This window comes from Zootoca vivipara, chromosome Z2 (genome assembly GCF_965207765.1).
Source record: "Zootoca vivipara chromosome Z2, rZooViv2.hap1.1, whole genome shotgun sequence".
In the NCBI taxonomy this organism is placed as follows: Eukaryota; Metazoa; Chordata; class Lepidosauria; order Squamata; family Lacertidae; genus Zootoca; species Zootoca vivipara.
In genome coordinates, this window is record NC_142585.1 from 14336209 (window position 1) to 14357924 (window position 21716).

The window sequence follows — 21716 nt, forward strand, 5'->3', positions numbered from 1 at the left end:
TTTTTTTAAAAACCATTTTACAATTAAGAACAATACTGTACACAAAACTTCTGTACTGTTTTGTTTCTTCACATATGTAGAGATAAAACTGGACAAGCAATCTAAGAAAAGAATTTAAAAAATGAAACTGGAGGATTATTATTGTTTCTGTCTGCTATGCAATCTTTAAAAGCACAATCCTCTTAAGAAAAATATGGTGACTCTAAGAAGCAGAAGTCTCAGCCAACTGGTTAATCTCAAAGAAGCAGAAAGTGGTAAATCTTACCAAGTCATCATCACTACTCTTGGGAAGTCACCACATGTCTTGATTGGGTTCCCAGGCCCCATCTGTCCTATCCATTTAAAGCAGTATCATCCCACTTTCAGCTGTCCTGGCTTCACCCAAAGAATCATTGGAACTCTAGTTTGTTAAGGATTCAGAGAGTTGTTCGGCACCAAACACCTATTCCTCTCACAGAGCTATCACAGGTGGAATAATTTCCAGAGATCATAGGGAAGAGAGATTGATTGTTAAACCATTCTGTGAATTGTAGCTCTGTGAGGGGAATACTGTTCTCCCATCAACTCTCTGACCCCATAACAAGCCAGAGCCCCAATGATTTTTTTTTGGGGGGGGGGGACACAAACCAAGACCTGTTTAAAGTGTTTTAAAGGTTTACTACAGATGGGACACCACTTCAGGCACATGAATAGTTGTGTGCCATATATAAATCTGTTCCTGGTATACTCCAGTCCTTAATATGTTGCTGAAGTCCATGCAGGGATTGTCCAGAATCATCAGTCAGCCTCATTTATTTAGCTTATCTGTGCGGATGCCTGATTATCGTCTTCCAAAGCAAGTACTCTAGTCCAAACTTAAAAATGGAAAGCATAATGCTGGTGGTCAACAAAAGAGGTTTAAAGACTCTCTCAAGGCAAATCCTTAAAAAAATGTAGTATAATCACCAATTGGGAAACACTTGCCTGTGAGCGCTCCAGTTGGAGAACAGCCTTTACCAAAGGTGTCATGGGCTTTGAAGACGAACTCAGGACGAAAGGGAAAAATGGGCTAGGAGGAAGGCATACTTGGCAAATCCACACTGTGATCAACTCCCGTCTGGAAACCAATGTCCCCACTGTGGGAGGATGTGTGGATCCAGAATTGGCCTCCACAGTCACTTACGAACTCATTGTTAAAACATTGTTTATAGAAGACAATCTTAATCGGCTACGAGTGATCACCAAAGAAAAAAATATAGACATGCCACATTATGGAAGGCGTTCCACATATGATCCCACAAATATGCTGATCAGGATGCAGCTGTTAATCAGTTTATGCCAGGCATAGGCAAACTTGGCCCTCCAGATGCTTTGGGACTAAAACTCCCATCATTCCTGACCACTGGTCCTCTTAAGAATCATAGAATCATAGAGTTGGAAGAGACCACGAGGGCCATCCTGTCCAACCCCCTGCCGAGCAGGAAACACCATCAAAGCATTCTTGACATATGCCTGTCAAGCCTCTGCTTAAAGACCTCCAAAGAAGGAGACTCCACCACACTCCTTGGTAGCAAATTCCACTGCCGAACAGCTCTTACTGTCAGGAAGTTCTTCCTAATGTTTAGGTGGAATCTTCTTTCTTGAAGTTTTAATCCATTGCTCCGTGTCCGCTTCTCTGGAGCAGCAGAAAACAATCCATCTCCTTCCTCCATATGACATCCTTTCATATATTTGAACATGGCTATCATATCACCCCTTAACCTTCTCTTCTCCAGGCTAAACATACCCAGCTCCCTAAGCCGTTCCTCATAAGGCATTGTTTCCAGGCCTTTGACCATTTTGGTTGCCCTCTTCTGGACATGTTCCAGCTTGTCAGTATCCTTCTAGAACTGCGGTGCCCAGAACTGGACACAGTACTCCAGGCGAGGTCTGACCAGAGCAGAATACAGTGGTACTATTACTTCCCTTGATCTAGATGCTATACTCCTATTGATGCAGCCCAGAATTGCATTGGCTTTTTTAGCTGCTGCATCACACTGCTGACTCATGTCAAGTTTGTGGTCTACCAAGACTCCTAGATCCTTTTCACATGTACTACTCTCAAGCCAGGTGTCTCCCATCCTGTATTTGTGCCTTTCAATTTTTTTGCCCAAGTGTAGTACTTTACATTTCTCCTTGTTAAAATTCATCTTGTTTGCTTTGGCCCAGTTGTCTAATCTGTTAAGGTCATTTTGAAGTGTGATCCTGTCCTCTGGGGTATTAGCCACCCCTCCCAATTTGGTGTCATCTGCAAACTTGCTCAGGATGCCCTCAAGCCCATCATCCAAGTCATTGATAAAGATGTTGAATAAGACTTGGCCCAAGACAGAACCCTATGGCACCCCACTAGTCACTACTCTCCAGGATGAGGAGGAGCCATTGGTGAGCACCCTTTGGGTTCGGTCAGTAAGCCAGTTACAAATCCACTGAGTGGTAGCATTGTCTAGCCCGCATTTTACCAGCTTCTTTACAAGAATATCATGGGGCACCTTGTCAAAGGCCTTGCTGAAATCAAGATAGGCTACATCCACAGCGTTCCCTTCATCTACCAGGCTTGTAATTCTGTCAAAAAATGAGATCAGATTAGTCTGACATGACTTATTTTTCAGAAACCCATGCTGACTTTTAGTGATCACAGCATTCCTTTCTAGGTGCTCACAGACCGTTTGCTTAATGGTCTGCTCTAGAATCTTTCCTGGTATTGATGTCAGGCTGACTGGGCGGTAATTGTTTGGGTCCTCTCTTTTCCCCTTTTTGAAAATAGGGACAACATTTGCCCTCCTCCAGTCTGCTGGAACTTCGCCTGTTCTCCAGGAATTTTCAAAGATTATTGCCAGTGGTTCTGAAATCACCTCTGCCAGTTCTTTTAATACTCTTGGATGTAGTTCATCTGGCCCTGGAGACTTGAATAGGTAAACTAGCCAAGTATTCTTGTAACACCTCCTTACTTATTCTGGGCTGTGTCTCCCCTGCTGAATCATCTGCTCCATATTCTTCAGGTCGGGCATTGTTTTCTTTTTTGGAGAAGACTGAGCTAGGGATCATGGGAGTTGTAGTCCCAAAACATCTGGAGGGCTAGGTTTGCCTATGCCTGGATTATGCACTTCTCCTAATTTTGTGTTGCAGTGTCAGTTCAAAAAAGTAAGCACAGGAATGACGTGTTGAGAGGAAAAGCATTGGAAAGCATTCAGAAATGCATTCAGATCTGTCCATCCCTGTGTCTACTTCCAGCACACTTAAGAGTTTTCGGCTGCACCTGTGTGGTTTAACTTCCCAGCTCCAACATCTGCCCTCATTTTCCAAATCATCAGTCTGCTGCTCTTAGAAACAGTTTGCCCAAGACCAAATGGAGTTTGATATGGGTGTCACTGTTGTCAGTGGGCAATGCTGATCCAGGACTATGCTGGAAGGATACCCTTTTGTTGATCTGGTTCCTAATGGTATACACTATTCAGCTTTTGAACAGCAGATGGCTCGGTATATTTAAGGACAAGGCTTTGCAAGATTATCCTTTTAATTTCACCCAAAATATTGGTTTGTTAGGGGATGGGCCATGGCTCTGTTTTAGAGCTCTGCTTTGCATGCAGAGAAGGCCTCAGTTTCAATCCTCAGCATCTCTAGGTAGGGCTAGGAGACACAGCCCTATATGGAAACCTAGAGAGCTGCTGCCAGTCAGTACAGGCAATACTGTTCTAGATGGGTTGATAGTGTAAAACAGGGACCCAGGTGGCGCTGTGGGCTAAACCACAGAGCCTAGGGCTTGCTGATCAGAAGGTCGGCGGTTCGAATCCCTGTGGCGGGGTGAGCTCCCGTTGCTTGGTCCCAGCTCCTGCCAACCTAGCAGTTCAAAAGCACATCAAAAATGCAAGTAGATAAATAGGAACCGCTACAGCGGGAAGGTAAACGGCGTTTCCATGTGCTGCTCTGGTTTGCCAGAAGCGGCTTTGTCATGCTGGCCACATGACCTGGAAGCTATACGCCGGCTCCCTCGGCCAATAATGCGAGATGAGCGTGCAACCCCAGAGTCGGTCACGACTGGACCTAATGGTCAGGGGTCCCTTTACCTTTACCTTTATGAGGCAGAGGTTTTTGTGGCTTGCTCAGGTGAAAAGCAAAGTTAGTATTAGAAAATAGGAAAAACTGAACCATTTTCTTCTCAAGTGTTTTGTTTCTGAAATGGGACATTAGAAAGAGCTCTCTCTACCATGACAACAATGGGATCATAGTAAATTAATTCACAATCTGTGGTTAATATGAAAGTATGTTAGCCCTGGTGATATGCCATTAAGGCAGATTTCAATGGCTTTTTCTTTAAATGCCAACATAATGAATCCATTTGTTATACCCACAAATTATGAAAATGCCAACAGAGACAACATCTTATAACACATGGAGCTCAATTCCAAGTACAGAAGAGCAAATCAATCTATTCCTGTGTCCTATTTGTGCAATATTTTGGGTTTGTTTTTATTCTGTTTTGTTGTGTGGGTTTTTTTTAAACAACAACAACAACAACAACACCCTACACATAATTGTATTTTAACAGTTTTCAATACATTTTTATAAAAATACACATTTCTAAACATATTTTCATTAGAGAGAGAGAGAGAGTATGTGTTTCACTTCCTGAAACAATATGTGACTCCAAACATGACTATCCTTAGAACTTTGCACTTCTCCAATCAAATAATATGTGCATAGAGGCACATATTGGGGAAAGTGTATATAAAAATAACATAAAATGCATTATATTAGGTAACATTGCTTGCAATAATGTGCATACTCTGGCAAAATTGCCGACAAAGTTGTGTAAATTGGGAGAAATTTGCACTAACAAAGAGATGAATTTTCAGGTGGACTTTAAATAAAAATAATAATATCACAAACTGATGCAGAATTTTGGGGAACTGAGAACTAGAAATATGAGAAATGGAAAGAAACTGAAATTTATCCACCCACAGTCCCTTTTTCTGGAAGAATGTAATATACTGTATAGTCTTCTGTTAGGAAGAATTTGCCTCCCTTTTCCAAAAATGACTTTGCTGATTGCTTATCTTAGAACTTTGCCTGTAAAACAGTGGGTTTAACTCTCCCAGGAACTCACAGTGCCCCAGATTAAGGCTACAGTGCTAAGAATACTTAGCTGAGAGTAAGCTCCATTGAATTCAGTCTGACTTACTTCTGTGCATAGTGGTGATTGTACGGTAAGGCATTCTGCATCAAGTTCTGCTGCACTGACTCAGACATTCAACCTGCTTTAGTAGAACCAGGCTGAGGCAATGGGTGAAAAATGCAGACGCTTGTAAATGCCAAATTGGCAGACCCCCACTTGGAATTTCATTGGTATGAGGAGATCATTATTTAGCTACAGTTGATTAATGTGATTTTTAATGGGCAGCTGCCTTAGGACACTATGCTGGTCAAATGCCAAGGAAATGTCCAGAGTGAGGACTTGAGAAAGTTTCTAGAGCTGGTTTCAAATAGTTTCCCAGCTTCAGATGTCAGTTCTATAGAAAACCAGCATAAATTTCTACTGGAAGATGAGATCATTAACTGATTTAGTTTCACAAATTTGAACTCAGCTCAAAGCAAAGATTTCAGCAAAGTTGTAGAGGATAGTGGGTCACTCTGTGGAGCTTCGTCCCTGCCCACTGAAATGCTGGAGGGCATGGAGCCAGTAGAATATTGATAATCCAGACATCCTTTTTATTGACAACAAACTAGGAGGGCTAGCCAATGCCACTGAAGACAGATTCAGGATTAAAGATGGCTTAAACAGATTGGAGAACTGGACCCAAACTAACAAAATAAATTTCAATAGGGACAAATACTGGTATATGTTTTTTTCACTTAGGCAGGAAGAACCAGCTGCACAAAATATGTAAAAGGGATCTGGGGGTGTTAGTAGATCACAAGCTTAACATGAGTCAACAGTGTGATACAGCAGCATAAAAAAAGCAAATGCTATTCTAGAAGTGTAATGTCCTAATCAAGGGAAGCAATAGTCCCACTCTATTCTGCCTTGACCTGACCACACCTGGAAAACTGTATCTAGTTTCTCCACCCTTGTGATAGAGGAATTACAACTTCAGGTATTCAGGATCTCTCCAGGTATAGCTATGGCCCCAGGGCCAGCATCAGGCAGCATAAAACAAGTCACCATTAATAAGCACCTTACCATATCTATTTCATCTGGGGATATTACAGCCTTTATATATGCTAAATGGATCTATGTGTAACTCCTAGCATTCATGAAAAGAAAAGAAAAGAAAAGAAAAACACAGTTATGAGAGAAACCCAATCTTTTATTATTTTAGGACAGGTCCAGAAAATATGGAGCATTTAAGTTCTACATCTCCAACATTTATCTGCAACATTTGTGTATATTCAATTCATCCTGTATGGAGTCAGCTGCCACTTAAACATCAATTTATCAGGCACTGGCATGCTTGGTGATGTCCTAAGCCCAGCAGACACTGACAGCCAAGTTCATTGGAAACATGAGGATAACAATGAGTTAGAATTTTGGAACAGCAGAAATTCCATTTTCATTGTCCTCTGACTAGGCTGCCTGCAGCCTAGCTCTGATGTGGCTCAAATAAGTCTGGTGCTCATTGTTCTTTGACCAGTCACAGTCCAATCATCCCTACAATTGCAACAGTCATTGAAAAACAATGCCTAAACAGAGTGGTGTAATTAGAGACGGGTTTGAAACATGCTCCACTTATGTTCTTTTTCTTGTTAGATGTCAAGGGAACAAAAGGCATCATTCACACTTCACTGGTGATATTTTAGACTAATATTAAGTTAAAATCAAAATGTGTAGTAGCTGTCAAATTAGTCTGGAGGCTTTAAATAATACATATACACTTTCAGCTTTCCTGGTTGAAATTCAGCATATCTCTTCCTTTGGTTCCTCCTTGCAAATATGTAACCCTGCAAGCCTCGGTGGCGTAGGACCTCTTGCTTTTTCTACCGTTTTAACTTTCAGTTGTTTTTTGGTGAGCATATTACAAGTCCATTCCAAAAGGGCAGCGCTGGAAAACAAAATGATGCATCGCAGGTGTCTGCATCCTGGAGCTCATTGTTTAATAAATATGGAAATCAATCAAGTTATTACTCTCCTTGGGCAGAGGAGTTATATGAATTTATGAGTATCACTCCAAAATGTATGAAAGAGATCACAAGGGCTTACCAAGGGGCAAGCAGAGGTAGCAACAGGCATTTAAAATGAATAGTACTCAGGACCTTTTGATATTAGCATAAAGATGAATCCTAATGACAGTTTACAGCCCTCCTGGTTCTGTGCTCAGACTTCAGATAGTTTTGTGCAGTAGTTTGAAATTCAGAGGCTCATGAAGGGAATGGTCATGTGGTTTAGTGGTAGAGCATCTGCTTTGCATGCAGAAAATCCCAGGTTCAATCCCCAACATGTCCAGGTAGGTCTGGCAGAGACCACTGTCTGAAATCCAGAAAAGCCTCTGTCAAATCACAATACCGAACTTGACGGACCAGTGTTCCAATTCGGTATAAGGTATGTTCCTGTGACAGCATAAATAGCCACACTCCAGGGATAATCTATAGCTCAGGCATATCCAACAAGTAGATCATGATCTACTGGTAGATCACTGGACGCCTGCGGTAGATCACTGGTAGATCATTGGCTCCCCCCAAAGAAGCTGGACAACTGTGGCTCCCCTAAAAAAAGCTCAACATTTTACCTCCTCCCTGAAAAAACTCAACAACTTTGACCCACCCCCCCCAATGGGCATTCCTTCTTCCTAAAAAAAGCCCAACAACTTTTACCTGAACCCCCAAAAAGGGGGTAGATCATTGCCAGTTTTTAACTCTGTGAGTAGATCGCAGTCTCTTGGGAGTTGGCCACCCCTGCTATAGCTATTCCCACAAATAGAGTCAGCTATTTAAATCTGTTGCGTATATATCACAAATGCACACCAGTTTATTAGGTCATCTGGCAGTCATATAAAAAAAGCAAGGTGACAAAAGATGATGTAGCAGTTAACATGTTAAACTTGGGTTGAGGAGACATTTCTGATCAGCCATAAAGTTCACTGGGCAGCCTTGGTCTGTTCACTCTCTGAATCTATCCTATGTCACAAAGTTTTTATTAAAGATGTCCTGGTGCTGGTGATGTCCTGGTCACGAAACTGGCCTGACATTTACTGGACCCAATAATTTAGGGCAGCCTGGTACCCACAAGCTCATTACAATATAATTGCTCCTACTCTGAAGAACATTCCTTCAGAATTCCACATACACTACAAATGTGTGTTTATGCATAGAGTCTTACAGGGCACAGGTATGGATGCATACATGTTGAACCACAGTGTCTGAATGATGATTCATCCTACCTTTGCATGGTAAGATATAGGTTGTTACCTTCTTTCCATCTCAGCAATTGCAAACACATATTTGTATATGGTGCATGATACATGACTATTTTCCCTGTTCTGGTTTTGACCATGAGCCCATGGGGGCACACAAGGGCAAGGAAAGTTCCAAATGAGCAACTGGATTTGGCAATATCCAAGAGAAGACTAGAGACTTTCATGCTTTGAGGGCTGGATCAACCCTTCCTTGAGTTATGGAAGATCAACAGAGCAAGCCTCCAGAAGGCAACTTATAACTCTTCCTCCTTTTTGACAGTTTGCTCCAGACATGCTGCTTGCATTGGCAGGTTGGGAATGAGGGTTTGTCACATGGAAGGGTTCAGTTCCTTGAGAGCTGCCAACTCTGAAATTATGGACTCTGGAGATCATAACTAAGAGGGCCCTGTTTTAAGGGCCTCTGATATGCTGGAATTGGGACTGTTCATAACCCTGGGACCTTAGTTGGTTTCCAGGTCCTCTTCTTCTGGAGTCTGCATGCTGGAGTCAGAGGCCAGGCTGCTGCTCAAGGGAAAGGTCCTGTCTTTTGTTTTGTCACATCATCTCAGTATCCAGAAAAGGAAGATAGGACAGTGCCTCATATTGAGTACAGCCCCACCTAAGGATTCAACTTGGGACCCTCTGCATGAAAAGCAGATGGTCTATCTCTGAGCTACTGACCTTCCCCAAATGAAGCCGGCTTCTGCCACCCGAGATTAAGTACACACATAATGACTGCCACCTGGGTAATACTTCTCTCCACATCTGCAAACCATTTAAAAATGTTTGAGGCTGTATGGTGAAATGTTCAGTTTGGATGGAAAGTTGCTGTACAAGGAGACAATCATCAGCAACCTGCATACGGCAGCCATTTTCTTTTTGCTTCAAGGCACAGATCAGTCAACATAAGTGATATAAGACTCTCTCAACTTTTCACCTCTGTATTGTATTCCTGCCCATCGCCCCTAGCTACAATCCTTTCATGTTGACTTTTTCCTTGTGAGCACATGATAGGAGAGTTAAGTCATTGCCACCCTTCCTTATTTTTTCAAAGTATGTCAGCATCTCAACTCCGTTCTCAAGCCTCCTTGATATCCCATTCTAACCTCCCCTGTACTTTCAGGACCCTCTCATAGTACAGATTATTCAGATTTTCCATTACACCTAAATTAAGGACAGACCCCCTTAACATAACTTTTTGGAAAGGTAACCATGGTTGTAATGGCAAAGAGAGAGAAAAGAGAAAGGTTTCACCTGGATTTTATTCATGTATTTGACACTACAGTCATACCTCATGTTGTGTCCGCTGCAGGTTGCGTTTTTCCCGGTTATGAACGCAGCGGACCAGGAAGTGTTTACTTCCGGGTTTCGCCACACGCACATGCGCAGAAGCGTTCTGCGTGCTTCGCGCATGTGCAGAAGCACTCTATCTCGCTTTTGTGCATGCTCAAAAGCGCCGCTCAGGTTGCAGACTTTTTGGGGTGAGAACGGCTCGGGTCCACAACCCTAGGTACCACTGTACAACACAGCGTGAAAGTGTGAAGACTTGCTAAGAAGAAATGAATAACTGCTTTGTTTTTAAAGAGAGAGACAAGTTTAATATCAAAGGAAACTTGTAGGTAGGGGTGGCTTGTCATAAAAATCAGGAGCAAAATGCTACAAGGTTCAAATTTGTTTCTGTTACAATACTTTAAAAAAAATCACTCAGATTAAGGTGACAAAAATGTGCTTTAAAGACAAAGAAAAGGAACAACCCATCAATGTTACAGAAGTAGAAGGACTCTAGAATTCACAATGGCATAGATAAGTGGTTTATGCAATTCAATAGAAAAAGGGCAAGGATAATGAATAGCAAGGACGTTATTTTCTGAGTGATGTGGTGCTATAAAAGAATATAAACCAAAGAAGCAGTAGAATTTCACCACTTGATTAGAGTGATCGCCACCAACCTGAATACAGTATTCTCTTATTAAATCTAAGGATAACACCAAGTGTAATTAGGTATAAATATGTAGTTAGTGTTTAATTTTTTCTTCTTCTTCAGATAAAATAAGAAGAAGAGCTATATAAAGATTTTCACACATTAAGGAAAAAACAGTGAAGGATCCCTTTGCATACAATAGTACAGGATATAGTTCCCACAATTGCTTTGCCCACCACCATGGAAACGACTGGAATTCTGGAACCATGTAGGAGGAACATGTCATGTGGGTCTTTCTTATTCATTTGTTACCCAGCCAGGAATGAGGATGATGATCATATGGGGAAGACCTGCACAATTAACCTTGCCTATGTAGCGTTTGCATCATCAGTTTCACACACTGAATACTTCTCCCTAACAAAATGGGTGGGCTATATGGAGGAATAGCATTTACCATAAACTCATCACCATTATTTTGGTTTTATGCTCTGTTTTATTGTGTGTGTTTTTCACTGTAATTGTAGGGAAATTTTATGCTGAACTCTGTGGGACTCTCTCAGTTAGCCTCTCCTCAGCTTGTCCTACAAGCTTATCCATGATACTGTCAAGGCCGTAATCAGTAAGTTAACTTTTCCTCTTAATTTGTGATCTTATATTCTTCTGTTTTTAGTTTTCAGTTCCATGTAAAAGGGGGAGGAAGGAATAGTTTCCTAACTGACAAAGTAAACGCAATTTTGTACAAACAATACTGTATCAGGCACCTTATCAGAGAGAGATCAGAAATGGGCCTACATGAAGAAATGACTAGCCTACATCAGTCAACAGCAAGTAAAATACCAGTTTTTCCTCTCTTCCATAGTCCAGCTAAAACCATTTTCAGTCACACACTGGAAAACTGAGTAACGGGTGAGTAGAAACCACAGATTTGGTTTGAATCTCTATGACACACTACCTAAGCAGACAAATTAAGTTCAGACTAATTTAAAGACTGACTGATTCAGATTCAAGCCTCAATTCAGAAAAATCTAACCTTTGGGTTTTCCAAATTGTGTCCTCCCTAAAAGAGTGTACGTATTGCAGTGAGATCTAGAGACTGACCTCTTGGTTGTGGGTGGGTCCATTGGATAGTCACAACACCCAATTGGTAGATCCCTCGATGCTGGGTTTCAATCTGGCCAATGGGGTTGCAGTCTAAACGGATCGAGGGACCTATATATACCCATGCACATGACCCAGAGCTTCCTCTTTCGGCTTGTGCATCGGAACACTCACCTGCCTCTCCCTTACTTTAGGGCCTTTTGCGATTGACCTTGCCATGCCGTCATGTATCGTCTGTTGTTGGGACAGGGACACAGCAGGAATTTTCCCACTTGGCTGATTGGCTGTTGCCATTTGGGTTTTGCCTGCCGCGTAGCAATTCGTCACAACTTGTAAGGTTGCTGATAGGCACTGGTTCATGTGATAGGGATGGGAGAACAGTCTTGCCACCCTTATGTGAAGGGTATTCCGTTAAAGGAATCCAGGGACTCCACTTGGTTTGGCCAACCCCCGAAAAGAGGTTGTGTCCGTGCCTGAGTCCAGGGGAGCATCTGGGGAGTGATAGAGTGCCCTCAGGCTTTTCACCTTCCTCAGGTGTTCGCCCTTGGCTGACCTATGATAGAGCTCTGGGTCAGCGCTACCTGCAAGGGTGTAGGGAGCTACCGGTAGTCGAACCAGAGCTTATGCAACCACTCACTTTTCTGTAATCAATAAAGTTGTGGCCTAAATTCTGCCAAAAAAACAAAACTAAAATTTGAGTCAAATGTGTTTTTATTTAGAAGGGAGGTCTCTGGGTCTGAACACGCAAATCACTGGAAAGGGGATTGGGGGGGAGTTATAATTTATTTTTGTTTGATAGAATTGGATGAAATTTGCAGACACAGTTAAGTGAATAAATCCTACAAAATTCCTGGTAAATTGAATTATTTTGGGAACCATTCAAGTTATTTGGTTTCTCCCCCCCCCCAAGGAACATCCTATAACTTCTTTTAAAATAATAGTAGTAATAGTAATAATACCTAGTAATAACTGTGTCAAATTAGATGAAACTGGAAGACATGGCAACCCATTTTCAGGAGCTGAATACTCAGAAGGATATTTGCAATGGCATGCTGCAAAGGCAGACATTGAAGTTTTATGGCAGTTAAAAAATGTGCATTCTGAAAGCAATTTGTGTGAAATAACAAGCATTATAGAACTGCTTCTAGCTTTAAAAACAAAACAAAAAACCTGTCAAATTTAGGAAAGGTTTGCAGAGGGCCAGGCTGGGCCACCCACGAAACTGCCTCTGCCTCACGTGGCAGAATCTAAGCGGCACCTCTGCAGGTGCCTCCATGGGTGCCCCCACCCCACCCCATTGCAAATGGAAAACTAAGGAGAAGTAGCTGCAGTGGCTTCCAGGTTCCAGAGATGTTTTGTGAGAGCCCTGTGAGATTTTGCCTGAATGTGGAAGCTGCAGCTGCGTAACTCTGGTAAGCTAGGCTTTGGTGGGGGTGCACAACACAGCATCTTCCTGTCTTGCATCAGATGGCAAAACCTCTGGCAGCAAGATTACATTAGGCACCATTTAAATTATGTGAGGATGACACCAACTTAGGTTGGATTCTCTGTCTTTAGTTTTGTGATTAACAATTTTACTAAGAAAATCACACACACTCCAGAGCTAACCCTAGTAAAGTAAACCTGGAAAATATCAGAAGGATGATTGCAGGGGCAGGGAGTTATGATGAATGAAGAATTGCATTCTGTTACACCAAAAGTAACAGAACCTAGATGAGGGGGACATGTGGCAGAAGCAGAAGAACATGTAAGTCCAAGGATTGCTCAAGAAAACAACAATTAGTGAACTAATTGTAATAAGGAGCATGGAGCAGACAAGATCAAGGTGATGCCTTGCCTCAAAATTCCACACACATTATGATTCAAGAATCCATATAAACCATTCCTGATGATTAGAATCTAGACCTTTGAATAAAAGAGAGAGAGAGAGCTTTCCCTCAACCTTCTCCCCTCTCTGTTCCCTGTATGATGAGGTTAGTGAGAAAGATTTTTCTTTTGGTCGACACACTGTCTGCATTGTGTTTCCTAATGTCTGAATATCCAAAGTGTCATGAATCACTTCTACTTCAGATTGGCACACTTCAGACAGTTCCTGTTGTGGTTTGGACAAGTATTGAATCTTTCCCAAATGGCATATTTCAGCTTGCTATTTAGGAATTGCCCAGTTCTGAGGCACACTCCAGTGTGTAAGGTATTATTTGAAGTATAGCTTGACAGAAATCGGAACTGAAAACAATGATTTTGACAGTGGAAGCTCTAAAATTAGCCATTAGTTCCTTTATTGCTTAATTGGTGACACAGAAGTGAGTGAGAGTAAAAATTCTAATTAAATATCACTAACTTGCCTTTCAGCCAATGTATTCCTTTCATTTGTCAACCATTCGAACAACTGCTCTCTGCCAAAAAATGACACCTAAGCCTACTAGCAAAACGTAATTACTGTTTTAATTTCTTAAGTGAATTACACAATTGCAAGTATTTTAGATTTTAATTAAAACTTGAGGGGAAAGCAATAAGTGTACAGTAAGCCGTTGATCAGGAAATAGGTCTTACTTTTGTATAAGTATTTTAGTAGGTTTATTGAGGATTACATATAATATGGAGCCCTCAAGCTTTCTTGGATAAGTTCTGTTGGAGATGAGACACGTGGATTGTAATGACACAGAAAATATGACAAAAAAAGACAAATATATTGTGTGCTTGACAGTAAGCCTGGACAGCCTGGTTTAGTACACCAAGAAGAAGAAGCTTTCAAGAGAAGCAATATTAATTCAAATAATGCAACAGAAAAATGCCCTGATTTGCCACAAGAAACCCATCAGGAATTTGGAATAGCTGGGTTGAGTCACATCACCAGCAAATACAGTGGTGCCTCGACTTACGAATTTAATCCATTCCGAAGGCACCTTCATAGGTCGAAAAATTCGTAAGTCGAAAAGCGTCATTGGAAACGCGATTTCCCATAGGAATGCATTGGAAACGGAAAAAATCATAAGTCGAAGCAACCCCATCTAAAAATTTGTAAGTCGAAAAAAACGCTGCTGTTTCCGTTCGGATGTCGAGAAATTCGTAACTGTGCAACCCTTTGTCCCACTCGTAAGTCAAAAAATTTGGTTGTCGAGTCATTCGTAAGTCGAGGTAGCACTGTATTCATTCATAAGTCGAGGTATTCACTGTGTTATTTGCCAAACCCCCCACTACAGCTATCTTGAGGTTCATGCCTCTTCTGTGGGGCCTCTACTGGGGTCCTCTGTGGCTGTGCACATGTTTCCATGGTGCATTGGCAGCTGCAGCGGGCCCCACCAGGCTCCATGGCAGAGGCGCAGGCCCTAGCCTAGTTGCCATGAGCATGCGTGCCACAATGTCATGATGTCACAACGAGACATGACATCATCACATATTTACCATCATCTCCCCCCACACACACACATCTTTTGAAGATGGGGGTATCTGCCTATCTCCAATCCGCATGGACCTCATCTGTTCTCCAATAATTCTCAAAGATTATAGACAGAGCCTGTGAGTGTTATTTTATTCACAAGCTCATTGGGTGCAGTTGATCAGGCTCTGCATATTTGAATTCGTTTTTAAAAGCCAGGTGTTCCCTTACCACCCCTTTTCCTATCTTGCACTGCTACTCCCTCCTAATATCACTTATTATGTTATCACCAGGTTGGGTACTGCAAAGTAGGTGTTGAGCAGTTCCACCTTCTCTCTGTCACCCAATAGCATTTCTCATTCTTCACCATGCAAAGGACCTACTGCAATGGTGGAGTACCAGTGGGCTTTCAGATGTTACTGGACTCCAATTGTCATCAGCCCCAGCCAGAATGACTAACGATAAGATATGATGGAGTTGGAGTCCAGTAACATTTAGAGGTCCTCACTACATGTTCTGAAGCAAAGAAGTAGCAGCTCAGAATTAAGGTTTTTGCTCCAGCTATAATTGTAGGAGCAAATCTACTACTCTTTGAAGGCATCAGAATGAAAACACCATCTTGTCTCTCCTAATTAAATAGTGATTTATTTATTTTTTAATTACCAGCTGCAATTATGGTCTCTCTCCTGTTACCTTACTTTTTAAATAAGACTATGTAACTAACTGTGGGTTCTGCTTCTGTTTTCATTTGTGTTTGCTTGAACACACATACATTAAGAGTTGAAAAATAGTAATTGTTCTTCTTAACAGGTGCTGTAACACCTGTACCTCCTCTTGCTTTGCATTTTATTGTGTGTTATCATGAGCAACATAAACTGGTGTAATTTTGTCAGCATTTGTCAGCGATCTCTTTCTTCCCTCAGTTAAGAGAGATCTTTGCACCTGTAAGAGGCCCTTATGACTCCCAGAGTTTCAAAAGCAGAGGAGAACAAATGGACAAGATTGACCGATGAACTGTGGCCAGTATGTAAAGGAAATAGATTCCATCACTATGGTATGTTTAACCAGGCAAATTTGTAGTTCACAGCTGGTTCTCATTTCTGGCTCACTACACACCTTCAACAAAATCCTGCAAGGGTGCCTTTTGCAGTCATATGAAGTTCCAAAGCACTTTCCCTATTTCACTGCAGTGCTTAAGAGCTGGCATGGGGCAGTGACTATCAGTACACACTGTGCATCAAAGAGTCTTGCCTCTAGGTACGGTAGGTGCGCACAAGTAAGTCCTACTGTGTCTAGTGGGCCTCATTTCCAGCCAGAGAAGCATACATAAAACTACAGCCTTAGGCAAGCCGCCACTGTTTGCTATCTGATTGCAGTGAATACCTGTAGGGTCTGGACAACAAAACTTTAATTGACCAGGATACCTAGGTAATAGCCCTCAACTGGAACAAATCACAAAATAAGAGTATTCTGAATGGCAAAAGTTATCAGTTTGAGAAGGTGAGACTAACTTCAGGCAGGGACGCAACATGGGTTGCCGGCACCTGAGGCAGGGCAAGTATTGTCCTGCCCTCCCCCCCCCCCGTTGACTGGGCAGCAGTCAGTCCCTTTGCCAGCCAGTGTCTAATCAAAGGAGTCTCTCCTTGCAAACTAGCCCTAAACTGGGAGCAGAGATAAGGCAGAGAAAAAGGACGAAGGGGTGCGGCCCTCCTGTCCCTGCAGCAAGGTGTTCTGGGCAATGTACATGTATCCTATCATCTTCTTCCTCCCTCCTCAGTGGGCAGCAGTGCCCTCCCCCTCCCTCCCGACTTACCCAGGGGTGCAGCTTATCTCCTCACGGCTCCAGCCTTAATGAGGAAGCCTGTCGTGGGGGCACCTGGTTGCACCCCCTCAGAAATTTGCACCTGGGACCACGGACCTCCCCCCCCTACACCACTGGCTTAAGGGAATGAATAAATATGCATGTGTGTGAAGGAACACCAGAGCATAGAAAGCAGCCAAGTCAGGCCATTGGTCCATCTAGCTCAGTATGGTTTAGACTGCTAGTAGCAACTTTCCAGGATTTCAGATACAGTAGGTGACATTCCTCTCCCTGGGGACAATGGGGACTGAACCTGGGAAAATCTACAAAACACTGGCAAAACACTGGCTTATGGCCCTTCCTCTAAAAAGAGTGAGGGTAGGTAGGGGGGAGTATTTGTGTGAAAGAGAGAGATGTAACAAATCAGTTTGTGGAACAGTGGAGATACACAGAATGAGGCATGAACTCAGACAGGGTGAGAGTGTGCTAAGTGTAGATGGCATCTTTGGTCCAATGGTGCCTCCCTTTGGAGACCTGGTACAAGGTAATAGATTAGGGTATTTTAATGGGTTTAAAAGCTATTTAACTCAACCTATGTTCTGCTTTTAGGCTTCCCTGATCAGGTGTTCTCTGAGTGCTGTTGAACTCCAACTCCCATTATCCCTGACCGTTGGCCATGTTGGCTGGGGCTGATGGGAGTTGGGAGTTCAGCAGCATCTGGAGGGCATTGGGTTAGGGAAAGCTACTCTACTTGCTTCCAGAAATCTGTCCTTCCAAAGAAAACCAGCCTTGGGTAAGGCATGCTCCTAGAACTCTCGCTGCACCAAGAAACTGGGAGTGTAGCACTACTATTCGATCATCCTCAGTTCTACCGCATCTGCAATGTCAAGATTGTGATTCTGGCCTTTCAAGGGCAGGTACTGTGAATAGCTTATACATCTCTTTTTAACTGTTTGTATTCCCATTTAAAATAATTTATTTATTTTATTAAATGTCACTTGTTACTAAACAGGTCTCCAAGTGTTATACACTGAAGAATATATACATAAATACATTTTAAAAGTCACATAAACATTGACATCCCATGCAACAAATGTAAATCAGTCACCCCACCCCATAACAACAGTAACAGCATTGGCAGCACAGTAACAAAAACAAACAAACAACTATGGCCATGGAGAGGCCACTGAGAAGCCAGAGAGGGGAACAGAATGCTGCCTTACAGCCTCCACTGTTGTCGCCACCACCACCAAGGACAAACACTGGCTCATCTTCCTCTCCAAGCTCAGCAATGGTGGCACTGTCAGGTAAAATGGGGACATTCGGGGATCAAATCAGAAGCTGGGGTAACTTGGAATTCTGGGACTGCCCCTAGTAAATAGGGACACTTGGGTGGTATGGGAAGAGGAAGTACCAAAGTGATTATGACCAATCAGGCAAAGATTTGATGCCCAAATGCCCAAGGCTGATGAGGGAAAGAGAGACTGTGACTCAAGAAGCAAATCTTCATTAATTTTAGCTGTGGCTGCAGAAGGTTCTGATAAGGATTTCCTTCAGTCACCAGCCCTACAAACAACATGAAATCCAAGCATATTGCACGATTGCCTAAATCTCTATCTGAAACTATTTCTGAATTTATATTTTATCTAACATTGAACCCTATTATCTTGTTTCCTAACATAGTTAAGCATCAGTCTGGAGACAGATGAGATAATCACACTCCTGAAGCTAAGCAGATCTGGCCTTCTAAGAGATCGTTTGAAGATCAGCCATTTATAAAGCACCATTCTTTTTAAAAAACTTAAATAGAATAACAAAAAAACCTGTTAACTGTCATTTTGGATATATAAATATGCTTCTGAATCTTGTTAGTGTTGTGTATGTTTTAATTCTAATATAAATTATGTTTATATTTTCAGACTTAGCTATTTATTCCAACAGTTGCATGTTGACTATACCATAAGCATGGTGTTGCACAGATACAAACAACAACAGCCTAAGGTCTTTGTAGCACTGATGCAATCCTAATTTATACTTACACAACTGGGAAAAGCAACCATATAAAATGATGCAAAGCCTTATCCTTTACATAAACCCTAGCAAATACTCTCAAAGCCTGTTTATCTGTCCATATATGAAATGGGTGACTTCCTGTTTCTTTCCTTCCCAAGGGCGTTGTTAGATTTTAATTAACATTTGTTGTTAAGAAATCCTTGAATTAAGAGTGCAATGTAAGTGTGATTATTATTATGGGCTAATTATAGCAGCCACAGTCATAATACCAATATTTAATTGCATACAAATTATTCAAATTGGAATTTACTAAAACAAGGGCTGCCTATGTTGGTGCCAATTACAGAGCAAATTCGACCCTAGCTCTACTTCACTCAGAATGAAGGCCAAATGCAGTCAGTGGAATCCTGCTGCAAATGCCTCCAGCTTGTTCAACTGACAATACACAGAAGAGCTGGAGAAGAACAAGGACTGTATTTGTCAATGTTGGATGGAGGAAGATGCTTTTTTATTCTTAGATGGGCCATTTAAGAACGTTGCTGTTTTAAGGTCTGATATTTCTGGTGCAGCAGAGCTAATAACTCTATTCTGGGGGTGGGCAACCTCTGGCCCACTGGCCCATCAGAGGTTTCATTTTTGCCCAAGGCTGTTTTTCCCTAACCACACCTCCACATCTGCTCAAATGGAACGTAATACAATATAAGGGAAACCAGGGGGGGGGGATAACCAGCCACATCTAACCAACATGCTTAAGGAGTTAAAACCATAGAGTAAGCTGCCCTATCAGACTTAGCTATGCCACTTCCCTCACCTTGAGAGGAAATCAAGTCTTTGTTTTCTTCAGTCAGCCATTTGAATTTGGTGTGTGAGAAGGTCTGAGCTGGTTGTTCCAGCTCAGCTGCATGGCTTTAACCAACCTCTTTTGCTTCTGACAAGAATGGAGCCTGAAACTAGTGTTTTCCTATACCAATAGTTTAGGACTTTTACTGTTTTGTAACCAAGCTAGGTTTTACACTCTCCGTGACTTTTTCTGAGTGCTGTATGAAAAGCACATGAATCTGACCTACGGAGAGTTTGTAAGTAAACCATTTTATAACTTACCAAAAATGTGGTCCTCTTCTATGCTATGGGAATTGGGGAACTTTGGTAGCAGGTTTTAAAGGGAACACCTTGGAACTCACTTGAAGGGGCATATTTTAAATGATTTAACAGCCTATATTTCCACACTTCACTTTTTTGCTGCATGTTTTGCCATGTTAAATCTCTGCTGGCATTCTCTCACCAAAGACTACTTGCTCCAAACTTGGATCTTGGCATCCAGGCGTTAATTCCCCCCCCCCCCAACAAATGCCAGCATGAGAATGTGTGGGTGTTGGTGGGAGAGAATGCTTCATTGTGATTTACAGATTTATCTTGTTATCAGATGGAATGATTTTACCAGGGCCCTTGTGACAAATTGAAGCACTTTTAAAATGTTTATTTCTGCCCGGCTGGCAAAGAGTTAACCCACCTCCAGCCTGACTGACTTAGAACTCTGATGGGGGCGGGACTGTGCCCGGTTTAAAAAAGGAGGGAGAGTCGGTTTGGTCAGTTAGGAGGGAGAGGGAGGAAGGTGTGGTGTGGTGTTATGAGGTGGCTTGTATGAAGACAGTGAAGAGGCTAGGAAAACTTTAGTTAAATGTTTGACTGAGTTTATTTTGTACAACTGGAACAAAGCTAATTAATAAATGACACGTTAAAGAAACACTTATGTTTTTATCACAATAAACCTTCATCTCTGTTTTTGCCAAAAAGAGGTCCGTCTTTATTTTTCCAGCGAGGTACCAGGACTCACGACCGTGGTGGCTCAAGAGAGGGCAAAACTCACCTCAGGCAGGGAGGTGGCAGTTTGTGTCCTGAAGTTACACGGAGGAGGCTTAGAAGGGTAACCTGAGGTGCCAAGAAGTTGCCAGAGTGCATAGGGCAAACTTCTACAGTGGGGAATCCAACTGAGGGAGACCCTTTACTGGAGGCAAAGGGGTTATTCCGTGGGACAGCCTAGAGTTTCTTGAGGTACCAGGTCACGCAAGCTGGAAGGTTCTCCTTACTAAGAGACCCATTAGTAAAAGGGGTTTGTTTTTGAGGCGGCTGGAGCAGAGGGTGGGTGTTTTCCCCTCTGGATTCCTGTGTCACAGTGATAGTAAGGTAGAGTGGGACACGGGTCGTCACATTTTTGGTGGCAGCGTCGTGATCGAAATTCAAAGCTCACGCGCCTAGTTTGGTTTGAGTCTGTCAGGATTTTCCTGTGAGGAAAATGACTCACGTAAGAAAACCCAGAGAGGCAAAAGGAGATGAAAGAACGGAAGGGGCTGAGGGAAGCCCAGGTTCTGAGGTAGAACTGATGAAACTACGAATTGAGATGGCCCGAATTGAAGCTGAGAGGGAAAAGATAGCAGCTGAAAGTGAGAGGGAAAAAGCTAGAATTGAAAGTGAGAGAGAAAAAGCTAGGATTGAAGCTGAAAGTGAGAGAGAAAAAGCTAGGATTGAAGCTGAAAGTGAGAGGGAAAAAGCTAGAATTGAAGCTGAGAGGGAAAAGATGGCATTTGAGGAGAGAATGCAGTCCGAGAGGTTAAGGGTTCAATTAGAACAGGACAGAATGAAGCTTGAAGAGATACGTTTGCGATCAGAATTAACTAGTAGCCCAGTTAATAATGATAGTATCGCAATTAATTTAAAAAGGTTCCCCAAATTTGGAAAAGACGATAATGTCGAATCGTTTCTATTTACCTTCGAACGCGTTTGTGTGGAATTTCAAATACCTGAGGAGAACTGGATGCTTTATTTAAGACCTCAAATTTGTGGGATACTAAGTGAAATTTATGCTGACCTGAGGGAAGAAGAGCTGTCAAGTTACCAAGTGTTTAAGCAAAGGGTCAGGGTTCGATGTGGGCTCACGGCTGAACAAAGCAGAAAGGCTTTTCGTGAGGCAAAAAAGGAACATAAAGAGACTTATGCCCAACTAGCTAGCCGCTTAGATAAATTATTTGACAGATGGATTCAAGGGAGTGGAGTGAAGGACTTTGACGAGTTAAAACAATTAATTTGTTTAGAACAATTTTT